The sequence below is a fragment of the Adiantum capillus-veneris genome, chromosome 15 (genome assembly GCF_014529385.1).
Source record: "Adiantum capillus-veneris isolate H3 chromosome 15, ASM1452938v2, whole genome shotgun sequence".
In the NCBI taxonomy this organism is placed as follows: Eukaryota; Viridiplantae; Streptophyta; class Polypodiopsida; order Polypodiales; family Pteridaceae; genus Adiantum; species Adiantum capillus-veneris.
In genome coordinates, this window is record NC_140945.1 from 133,253,945 (window position 1) to 133,266,542 (window position 12,598).

Here is a 12,598-nt window from a genome sequence, read left to right on the forward strand (position 1 = left end):
CAGCCATTGTTGAGTCTTCTGTGAAAGGAGATTGTGATGCTGATGTTGATGCAGAATGGGATTTTAGCGCAGAGTGCACTTACAATCCTACTGTCCATGATGCATGCTTGTCAGTTGCTGCAGATTCACATGTGTGGTATTTCGACAGTGGTGCTACAAAGCACATTACCTCACATCGTGAATTGTTTACCTCTCTCGAGTCTATCCCTCATGGGAATTCAGTCACTTGTGCCAACAACGCCTCTTATCCAGTTCAGGGAGTTGGAAAGATTGTGCTCACTGCTGCTAATGGAAGTTCCTTCACACTTGTTGATGCACTTTATGTACCTGGGATCAAGAAGAATCTCTTGTCTGTATCCGCACTTGCTAGACTTGGACTTGTAGTCAAATTTGTGGATGACAGATGTACAGTTCATGATCTCAGTTTTGGTGATGAAATTGTTGCATCTGGGCTTTTGTGTCGTGGGCTGTATAAGCTCACTTTGTATGACAAGTGCGGACAAAATTTTGCAAATGCTGTTGCAGATTCAAGGGCTATTTCAGATGCAAAACTTTGGCATGCACGTTTTGGTCATCTGAATTTTGCCAGTTTGCTGCGTTTGCAGAAATCTGATATGGTTGCTTCTTTGCCGCCTCTTGAAGCACCTGTCAAACATGTTTGTGAAGGCTGTATTCTGGGTAAAATGCAGCGTTCTAAGTTTCCAAAGAATGGTTCAGTTAGGGCTACATGCAGGTTGCAGCTTGTGCATAGTGATGTTTGTGGGCCCATGCAAACTCCGTCCTTGGGCAATTACCTGTACTTTGTGACTTTCATTGATGATTACTCCAGGCATGCATGGGTATTTCCGCTTAAAGCGAAGTCCGAAGTTTTTATGTGCTTCAAACAATTTTTGGCTATGGCTGAAAATGTCTCAAAATGTACTATGGGCACGCTCCGTTCCGATCGAGGGGGGGAGTATATGTCTCATGAATTTAATGCATTTCTGGCTAGTCGTGGGATAAAACACCAATGTACAGTGCCTTATACACCTCAGCAAAATGGTGTTGCTGAGAGGAAAAACAGGTCACTAACGGAAATGGCACGATGTATGGTAAAAAGTCAAGCTTTGCCGCATTCTTTTTGGCTTGAGGCCTGGCTTGAGGCCGTCATGTGTGCCACTTATGTACTTAACAGGTATCCTACGAAAGCTTTGTAGTCTATTACTCCATATGAAGCATGGCATGATAGAAAGCCTTCTATTGAGCACATGCGTGTTTTTGGCTATTTGCATATGCTTTGGTGCCACAAGTGCAGCGCAGAAAATTGGATGATAAGGCTGTCAAATGTATTTTTGTTGGGTATAGTGCTGAAAGCAAAGGTTACAAGTTGTATCATCCGCAAACAAAACGTATTCTGGTTTCACGGGATGTAGTGTTTGTGGAAGATTCTGTTCAGCCCTTGCTGTCATGTACTAGAGACAGTAATGTAAGCTCACAGGACATTTATGACACTTTGTTGCCTCTTTTCAGTGGTGGAAATACGAATGTAAGTTCCAATGAGGCAAATGTACAGCCTATGGGGGTTTCTGAAAATGTTTTAGAATAGCCTATTACTGATGCAGATGTACATGATGTACTTGATGACGAAAGGGCTGAAAATGAGCACGCTAGAGGTATGCCAAAATGGCTCATGCACACTTTGTGTGACAGTAAATTGGATGCACCTTTATCTAGTCGTACTCGTTCAGGCTCTCGCCATGCATCTTATGCATCAGATTGTTATGCTTTGGCTGTGTCTAGTTTACATGATGTTGAGGAGCCTCTGTCTTTTGATGAAGCACAAAATTCAGAAAATTGGATTGCTGCCATGAAATCAGAATATGATGCACTTATAGAGAATGACACATGGACTTTATGTGATTTGCCTCCTGGCAAAAAGGCCATTGGTACGAAGTGGGTTTACAAGTTGAAACGCAAGCCGGATGGTGAGATCGATCGCCATAAGGCTCGACTTGTTGCAAAGGGTTATGCACAACAAAAAGGCATAGATTATGAAGAGACTTTTGCTCCCACTTGTCGTATGACTACTGTGCGTTTTCTATGTGCATTGGCAGCTCATTTTGGTTGGGATGTACATCAATCAGACATTGTTACTGCTTTCTTGAATGGTGACATATTTGAGGAAGTTTATGTAACGCAGCCTCGCGGTTTTGTCATAAAAGGACAAGAGGACAAAGTGTGCAAATGTAAGAAGGCTTTGTATGGGTTGAAGCAATCTCCTCGTGCTTGGTATGAGAAAGCTGACACTCATTTGGTTAAACGAGGCTTTCGTAACAGTCCAACAGAAAGCACATTGTATGTAAAGCGTGAGGATGATGTATTTCTCATTGTGGTTCTTCATGTTGATGATTTGCTGATCATTGGACCAAATGAGAGACATATTACTGAATTTAAGGCTGATTTGAATGCTACTTTCAAGATGAAATATTTGGGGCTGTTGCATCATTACTTGGGTATACAGTTTAAGCAGTGTGATGGTGGTATTGCCTTGTGTCAGAAAAGTTACATAGAGACATTGGTATGTAAGTTTGGACTTGAGGATTGCAAACCTATTGCCACTCCCATGGAAACAGGTTTGAAGTTGAGTCTACATGATGCTGGCGATCCTGCTGATGTCACTCTTTACCAAACTGTTGTTGGCTGCCTCATTTATGTATGCAACACGAGGCCAGATATTCAGTTTGCAGTCTCGCAGGTCAGCAGATTTATGCATAGCCCAGGGTCTAAGCATTGGCAAGCTGTCAAGAGGATTTTCCGCTACCTTAGTGGCACTTTACATCTTGGCTTGTTTTATCCCAAGGGGAGATCATTGCCGCCAGACTTACATGCTTTTTCGGACTCATATTGGGCTGGTTGTTTTGACACGCGAGTGTCCACAAGTGGTTTTTGTTTCATGCTTGGCAGTTCATGTATATCATGGTTGAACAAGAAGCAACCTACTGTGGCCACTTCGAGTTGTGAGGCTGAGTACAGGGCAGTCTTCACAGCTACGCTTGAGTGTGTAAGGCTCAGACGCCTTATGGCTGACTTGGGTGTTGGACAGGACACTGCCAACACTATCTACACTGACAGTCAGAGCGCATTGGTAGTTGCGAGGAACCCAGTTTTTCATGCTCGCACAAAGCACATTGAGGTGCATTACCACTATGTCAGGGAGAGGCTCTCAGCAGGAGAGATCAGCTTGGCTTATGTGCCAACACAGGACAACCTTGCAGATCTTTTCACAAAGGCATTGTCTCGTGAGAAGCTTGAAGCTTTCCGCAAAGCTTTGGGCTTACTCCCCTTTGTGGACTGATCCTGTCCTCAGGGCATGGCACTTCCCTTTACTCATGTGCCAGCTCTCGTTCACCGCATCACTCCAGGGGGGATTTGTTACCATATACATGTGGTAGTGATGTGTGTGAACACACTAGGACCGCCGGGGCATTTTTTCCCTCTTTAGGAGGTTTTTTCCCCCGTGCATTATATATACGCCCATCACTCTAGGGCTATCTATCTTTTCGTTGCACACTAAGTAACACACTCTCTATTGTGTGCCTTGAGCTTCCTTGGTCTTCTCCAAGCTGTGTGTGTTTCTCTGCAACCCTAATTCCAACATGGGAAGATCCCTTAATATACATGTCCCAGCAATGTTGCTTCCACCATATCTTGGCATCGCCAGTCAAGCGGAACATCGCAAGCATGGTCTGATTTACGGGTTGGGTCCCCGCAGCTTCAAAGTAATCCTCCATGGATTCCATCCATACTTCCGCATCTCTCTCCACATTTGCCCCCTCGCCCTTAAAGATCGGAGGTTGGGCTTGCTTAAGGAGGAGCTTCTTCTCTTGCGCTGCGGAGTACAGAGCAACATGCGGTACCTACATGGGTTATACAAATTCTTGATACATTACTTAGATTTCAAAATAGACACGAGACTTAAAATAAAATTCAAGATTATACTTTATCAAGAGACAGAGATTCAGAGACAAAAAGCACTTTATTGATGGAAATTTATTACAATTGAAACCCCTCAAGGTTTGGGATAACTGATGATCAGCTTATTACATGGCTTTATGAATTGCGTATAAAATACGCATAGGAGATGGTATTGACATGATGCACTACTTCATTCGTGTAATAGTTCCTATACTCATTCTTGAGTGGATAATAGGCTAAAATATCGGGCCGGAGTTCCGCTTTCAGTAATCCAAAGGTTTTGACTCTGTTTGCTGGATTCACATTGGTGACCTTCTCCAAGAGCCATTCGCTGATGGTTTGATTGGAGTTGTCTGAAACAGTCTGGTCCAATCGTGTAGGCACCAAGTAGAATATCTCTATTACTCTCAACTCTTCTCCCCAACGTATGTTCTTCAAGTCGGTAGCCAGGCATCCTAGCTTCCAAACGTTGATGTAGTAAACCCCTCCTGGAAATGTCCAATCAAGTTCCCATCCTCTATCAATGCAAGTGGAGTGTGGCGTATATGCCTTCAACAGTATCTCCATGAAATCTCGCCTGAACTGGTAAACTGGGGATCTTCGAGCTTGCTCATAAATAAGCTCAAACACTTGGAACTTTCGATATTCTAGCACGGGGTCTTCCTGCAACACCAATGCAAGGAATTTGGATCAGCTACCTACATACTTTCATTTATTTTTAAATGTTCAAACAATACGACTTTATTTCCCAGCCTAACCTAGGCTCTCATACCAAGTGTGAGGTCCCCACCCCGCCATACCAACCAGCGGACTTGATGGTGAACCTGGTGGCCACTAGATCTATTGCGGAAGCAAACAAAATGGTTCAGGGTTCGACTAGCGAACGATCTCTCATCACAAAGTGAATCGAGTTCGAGCCTACAAGCAGGGAGATCTAGCTCCACCTCGCAGGGGAAGCGTATTTAAACTATCTAGCGATCCTAAGACCCACCTTCCAAGAGGAGAGAGACCTCGAGTGCTTTTTTCCCCATGTTTCAGAGGCACGTACTCTCGAGATTTCGCCGCTCTAGGGGCAATGAGCATTACTAATATCGAGTAAGCACTATGGGGACAGAGAGTTCCCGACCAATCGGGACCACCCATCTCGTAAGCATTGGCAACCCGAGCCAAGCCCCCACTTTCCACCCCCACACTGACACTTCCTTGTGTGACCTAATTACTACCACAAAAGTTGTTCAACATAGATATTCCTTGTTTAATTCCGAATCACTTTGTTCGTTAAGACAGCACTTCAACCAGTATTGCAAACAACACCAAGACAGAATTCTAGTAAAAATTCTACTCAAACTTATTCATAAAAGTTCCAATGTTCTGGAGGTACAACATCCCCCCTCCAGCGAGAGTTCACTCCTCCCGTTGTCGCCTAGCTGCCCATTCAACTACGTATGTCCACCACATAGAAAGTACGTCATGGACACTCCCACCGCATAGAAAGCAAGACGTGGGTTCCCACCGCATAGAAAGCAAGTCGTGGGTATCCACCGCATAAAAAGCAAGTCGTCGATTCAAGAGCCCTAACGAGGAACTCTACCCCCTGTGATCAGTAGGGGGGTCAGGACTGATTCAACATTGGAAATAAAATGAACGTGCCGAGCTAAATTTTCCCTAGCAGACATTCTTTTCTATTGCAAACAGCATACCCATAAAACATTACCTTTCACTTTAGAACTTAATGTACAATGATTTCAATGCCGAGGTTTCCGTCGGATTTCTCCAACATGTTTGGGGATATGAGCATTCCTAAATAGCGTATGCAATGTTAATTTACACAACTTGAATAAAAATAAGATCTACCTCTTCCACTTCTTCATCGATGGCCCATGAGATGGCCGGTATTTGTTCCTCCATGGGAGCCTTCCCCTTCCCGTTGACATTGCTCGTTCCTGCCTCGCGATCGTGGGCACCACCGAAGCGAGTCCTCTTAACCGGGGCCATTTCTCACTACTTTAAATGATTAGTTGGAGGAAGAGCTAAGGTTCGCAAGCATCATAACAGTCCAATGGGTAGATTACTGACATTAATTAATCCCTCCTATATGAGCGGTCTAGATTTTTCATAAAGCAATCATTATGGATGACATATAATCCTATGGAAACCGGATCTAAGATAATTATTCGACTTACATGATTAAGAATAATTAGGATTTCACTATTGGAGTGACCAAAGAATTTAATTAAGTATGATAAAACTATTCCCTAGCAATAGATGATGTAGATTTACCTTATGCATATGTGTGAGGAAAGTCAACTCGTAGGGACTTAATGACAAATTAATTTTTCCTTAATTACACCTTAATGCATAAAGGAAATGAATTTAGTTCAGTTACAGAATTAATGGATGATAGAAAAAGTGATTCTCTTAAATCTACACAATTACTAGCTTACCGACTAATTACTATGCTGTCTAGAGAGAGAAAATTCTGATAATTATGCTCTAATCCTTAATCGAGAGTGATGAATGGCTGATAATTCAGCTATGGAATGATGATTACATAATAGAATATGATTAAGGAGAATTAAGAGAGTAGTCATAGAGAATTAAGACTAGGAATAAGCATAATAGACGAGGAATTTAGATGGTAGAGAAAAGAATTTATAGATGGCATTAATTAAACTGTCGTTACCATGGTTAATGGCTGATAATCTTCTCGATTTTCTGATCTAATCAAGCTTCTTGAGATGAGAATTCGGCAGTACCTCCCTCCTTGCTCCTTCTTCAAAGGGTGTGTGATCCGGCAGCACCTTCCCAGTGTGTGTGTGTGTGTGTGTGTGTGTGTGTGTGTGTGCAGGCCTTTAAATAGACTCCTACAAGCTGAAAATCGATTTGTGCTACTATAAGCATCTGAGTGAGCACTCAGTCTTTGCATGGTAAGTCTAGTTCCCTACTCACCAAGTGTGAGGTTGGCTAGTTTAACTGACTCTGAGACTTAGTTGCTGGCTTGGCAGCTTCCCCAGGACTCCCACAAGGCAAGAGGGTGCCCCCTAGTTGCTCAAGTTGGTCTGGAGTGGGCTGGAACCTGTTCCCACACAGCCTCGGGCCCCCGGTACCTCCTCGGACAATTTTTAGGAAAATTGGTTCTAGGTTAAAACGGGTCATACGAGTCGGATTTTGATGCCGAAAATTTCTATACGAAGCTCTAACTAAGACGTACTGGTTCGAGTGCCTGCCATATTTAGCAGGCCCCGGGGTCCAAAAATGCATTTTTTCAAATTTGGGGTACGGGTGCAGTTTTTCAAGACGATCAAAACTGGATGGGTCGGGCGACCAAAAACTTACTATTTTTGGATTTTTTTTACAAAAATTATTTTAATTCACATTTTGAAGCTTTATAACATTCTAAACATCGTGGCACTGACGGAATTTGGAAAACTACTAAAAATAGTAACTTATTCCATTATATTCATTTCATGGGACAAGGGTGCTCTTTTTGATCGGGGTCAGAGACCTTACAAATAAGCTGCTCATTGATATCCTTGACACCAGCAAGGAAAGTGTCCATATCATCTTCCTCATGCATAATCTTCGACTCCAACTCTTTACGTAGCAAAGCAATTTTAGTCTCATTGCGACTTGCATAAGATGAGCCAATATATCCCAAGCCTGTTTTGTAGATTTTGTTAAACAAATGTGATGAACAATGGTATGCTTCATAGACAACGTTGATGAATTTAAGATTCTCCTCAATCACTACATTCAAGAGCCACACCACCTTATTATCGACCACTTCTGGCATGTCTATGTAAGTGTTATAGTGGATGCAAAAAGTCTTTCTGTGTAGGCTTTGGAGGCCAAGCTCGCTAGGGACAATCCTTTGAATCTTGTTAAAGATGGCAATCGAGCACGGCGATCAAACCACGGAAGCGTGCCTATGAGTTTATGGAGAAACTTGCTTGATGAGAGGAGGGTGCTTCAAAGGGGTCACTGGAAAGAGGTGTTTCCGGAGTCATGGTCTTGAGAGTCTTTCTCTAGGTGGGAATCACCCCCTGGCTTCAAAAATAAAAAAAGTGATGGAGGGGTTGCTGAGCATGGCCTTGCACGCGGGCTGCCGCCAGCAGGTATGAGAGAGAAAGAGCGGCGCAATGACAAGCATGGGAGGCCATGCTGATGAGGGGGCTCTCGAAGCTGCTAGCTTGACCCATAAAGGAGGCGTGGGCAAGAAGGCGGGGGGGTGAGAGGTTCAGGTTTTAGGCAGTGGCGAGGAGGTGGTGCAGGTTGGGGTAGGGAATTCTAGGGGAGATTCCGCAGCAAGCTCACAAGATGTAGCAGCAAGAAGCCATTCAGTAGCCTGAGGGCTCATCGGAGGAGGGTTGTAGAAGCCGAGACGGAGAGCTCTGAAAGAGAGGAGGCCACAACTCACATTAATAAGGTGGAGGAGCAGAAAGAGGTGCATCATCCCGAGCAATTGAAGAGGGGCAGCCACCATGGAATGAACAGAAGCACAGGCTGAGGTGCCATTCAAGAGGGGGACACCACCCAGAGAACGAGCGGGGGCCGAGGGAAGACGCTCTCTGGCCAAAGCTGAGAGGGCACTGTGTCCGAGAGCTTGAGGGCTAGCCAGGAGTAGAGCAAGATAAAAAAGAGGATAGCAAAGGAGCCGGGGAGGGTCTATGCCCGCACCTTGATGCAGGTTGGAGGTCCGAGCTGGAGAAGGTGATCGGCTTGCAGGGGCACCATCTGGTGGCTCATGGGCTGCATATTATAAGTCAAGGGGAGCCATCAAGAGAGCACAGCCGGGGGCTGCAGACTAGGAAGGGAACGGCTGCAGAGAGCGCCATGAGCAGGAGGTGGGGGGGGGGCTCTGAGGTCCTAGAGCGCTGCAGGAGAGAGCTCGCCATTCAAACAGAGAGCCGTGCAAAGGCAGCCAATTGATGCAAAGGGGACCCAAAGCATGAGCTGTTGAAGTCGAAGGGCCTCCATGCTCAAGCTGGGCATCGAGAGGCCGTAGTCAATGAATGAAAGGAATTTCATCATAGGTCGCCAGGCATCATAGCTTTGGAGCTTGTCATCAATGAAGACTCTCTCAGTGCGTGAGACAATGCAAGCTTGCCATATTATGAGAAGGGCACTCTGATTTCCCGTTGTCTATGTAAATAAGTTCCCTTTCAGGATGATCCTTCTAAAAGTAGGCCTTTTAAGGTGTTATTGAAGTAACCTCGCTGAGGACTGAACAAGGCCAAGGCTGATGACTCGAGCATGTGAGTGTGGAGAGAGAGAGAGAGAGAGAGAGAGAGAGAAACTCCAATCTGTGTGTGCTCAAGACTGAGTTTTTTTTCGGAGGGGTTTCTTCTCAAATAGCTGGCCAGTGTGTGCATTTGAGCTACGAGACAGAGTGTGAGTGTTGTGTCTGGGTGTGTTTGCCCCGGTCCCATCATCTTTTGGCGATCCCACTGGGGAACGGTTGTTTTTTGTGTTGAAAATCTCTCAGATAAGTCTTTGAGGGCAATGCTGAGATACTTTCAGTTGTTTTAAAGCCTTAAAGCTGCCGGGTCGATGCAAATGGCGCAGTCCAAGATCGAGAGGTGGTTTAGCGGAGCGCTAGGGCAGAGAATTTGACCTTGGATATGGCTGGTGGAGCTACAGATGGAGGAGTTCCATATGTGCACAGATGAAGAAAAGGCAGATTATGTGTGGCAAGGGCTTCGTGGAACCGCATGGAAAATCTATTGCAACCTCTGAACATCAAAGCAAAGGAGCTGGTACCAGATAAAGCTAGCCCTACTTATGGCGTTTTGTGAAGATCAAAAGGGGTTTATGGGATCAGCAACCACAACAGAAGCTGAATATGATGATGGAGAATAGTTGACATGTACCGATAGTGGGTATATGGGCGAGTCTAAGGACAATGGTTGTGGCAGAAACTCAGATAGTGCTAAAGATTTTGGGATCTCTAGTAGGTTTGGGGATGCAGTACTCGATATAGTGCATATTGTAGAAGAGCAAGACAGTGAACGGGAGGGTATACATCCAAATGGTGTACCCAGTTCAAACGAAGACTTCAAAGTGGTATCAAAAGCTAGTTTGATAGAGCAAGAGGGTGGGCAGTCTTGCCATGATCAACAGCAAGTGACGGTGTGTCTGGTTTCAGAGTTAGGGTGTGGCCGTGGAGACGTATCTTCGACAGCAGGCTCTGTAAAAATTGGTAGAGATGCAGCCTTGGAGTGTAGGCTATCATGCGTCAAGGACCAAGAAATTTTCCTTCAGTGCAATGGTGATGCCGACTTGGAGTCTGAAAATGTATGGGCTGAATTCTTTTCTTGCTTGGTTGATGATGTGATGGTCGAGCAGGGGCACTCAGATGAGGCAGCAGCGGTTTGCCAGTTGATAGAGACTCTACCGAAGCAAGGGTTTGGGCAATCATCCAGTGTCCAAGAGCAAGTGGTGATCAAGATTGAGGATGTAGCAGAAGAAGCCTCTGTTGAAGGCGATGAAGTGTCAGTGCATGATTCTGCAGATGAAGACTTGGTCGCTCCTATTGCAGATTTAGAAGCTCTGAACGTGATCGATGGTGACGAGATTATGTCCACAAAGGATGGCAGTATGTGTGGGGATATGGCGCAAGTAGGGAATTCTTTTGATGATGGAGATAATGATATGGGTTTTTTTTATAGTCTCTTATCAGAAGAGGGTGATTATAAGCCTACATCTTCTCCCTTTGATGCCGAAACGTTTAAAGACATTACTTGTGAGTATCGAAATAGTTTGCTTGATGAAGACATGGCTCTTGAAGTGGTCACAGGTGCTGCGAGGGAGTTTTTACCCTCTACTGATGCCACGAATATCTTCAAGGGCTTACTATACCTCTTTGCGGGAAAGTATGCCTTTCAGTGCCACTTGAAGTTTACTGCTCTTGATCATGATGGTGCGACAAGTGTTTTTGAGGCTTTGGGGTGCGTTTTGGCTTGTGTTGATCCACAGACAGGTTCTTGTGCATTTAAGGATCTATGATCTCATGGTGATGATGCTTTTGGATGGACTGGTAATAGCAAGACAACTACAGGTCTTGAAGTGATGGCAAAGGGCAAGTATTTTGTGCAGGGATATTTTTTTGGCGAGCTTGTTCTTTGTAGCTTCATTTCTGGAAAGCGTATGCCTACTGTTTTGGATCTAGGTGGGAGTTGGTCTTCAAACTGGGAGGCAGAGAGGTTTCCCTTTGATCCAGGCGGGAATCGGTCTTCAAGTAGGGAGGCTCAAAGTTTTCCCTTTGATCCAGGTGGGATTTCAATTCGAGTATCGAGTAGTAGAAGGCAGTATCAAAGCGGCCTGCAATGTAGATATGGTTTTTTTTCATGTTTTTAGAGCTCTCAAGCATATGGTACAGAGCTCTTGGCGGCATGTGCTCATAGTTCTCTAGTGAAGCTTGAGTTGAGCTTTAATGCTCAACTCGAGGGTTGGGCAAAGATGATGAATTTCAGATTTTCCTCAATCACTACATTCGAGAGCCACACAACCTTATGATTGACCACTTCTAACATGTCTATGTAAGTGTTATAGTCTTTCTGTGTAGGCTTTGGAGGCCAAGATCGCTAGGGACAATCCTTTGAATCTTGTTAAAGATGGCAATCGAGCACAGCCATCATCAAGCACGACGATCAAACCACGGCAACCCGCCTATGAGTTTATGGAGAACCTTGCTGGATGAGAGGAGGGTTCTTCAAAGGGGTCACTGGAAAGAGGTATTTCTGAAGTCATGGTTTTGAGTTATCGTTCGCGGACTGCGTACATACCTGAAAAGCAATTTTTGTTTTTTGTTTTTGATTTTTCTGCTTGTTGAAAACGATTTTGCAGAAACTACCCTTCCGAAAGACCGGAATCGATGTGGTCTACAACTTTGCAGAAGAAAGTGTTTTCAAATTCTGCACCAATTTTGAGTTATCGTTCGCGGACTGCGTACATACCTAAAAAGCAATTTTCGTTTTTTGTTTTTTATTTTTCTGCTTATTGAAAACGATTTTGCAGAAACTACCCGCGTGAGAGACCGGAATCGATGTGTTCTACAACTTTGCAAAAGAAACTACCCGCGATGGAGATTGGAATCGATGTGGTCTATAACTTTGCAGAAGAAAGTTTCTCTAAATTCTGCACCGATTTTGGGTTATCGTCTCGGACTGCGAATATGTTTGAAAATCAAAATTTTACTTTTTGCTTTTGATTTTTCTCATAATTGAAAACTTCTCAATTATATTTTTCTTCATCAATCATATATTTGTTACTGACGTAACTTTGCTGCAAAAGCAAGTTACACATCGTTCCGATTCAGTCGAGCCGTTGATGATCGTCCAAATTCTATCGAGCTACTGTTGGTACATGATCTTTTGTTATATGATATACTCGTTCATTGATTCTCGTATAATTATTCTTTTAGAGATATAGTTTATGTCGTTTTATTGATAATTTCTCATTGATACCATAGTGATTTTGATGGTACCATGATGATGTTTTGTTAATACTTTGGTCATGGTGATTTTCGTTGATACCATGATGATATGTCATTGATACCATGGTTATTCTCGGTGGTGCCATGATGATATTTCGTTGATACCATGGTTATTCTCGGTGATTCCATGATGATATTTCGTTGATTCCA

The 12,598-nt window shown here is 44.1% G+C and overlaps 1 pseudogene; it reads left to right on the forward strand.

Annotated features, from left to right (window-relative positions):
- Nucleotides 1-10,551: 10,551 nt before the first annotated feature.
- On the forward strand, nt 10,552-11,653 carry LOC147441512 (uncharacterized; annotated as a pseudogene).
- The last annotated feature ends 945 nt before the right edge of the window (nt 11,654-12,598 follow it).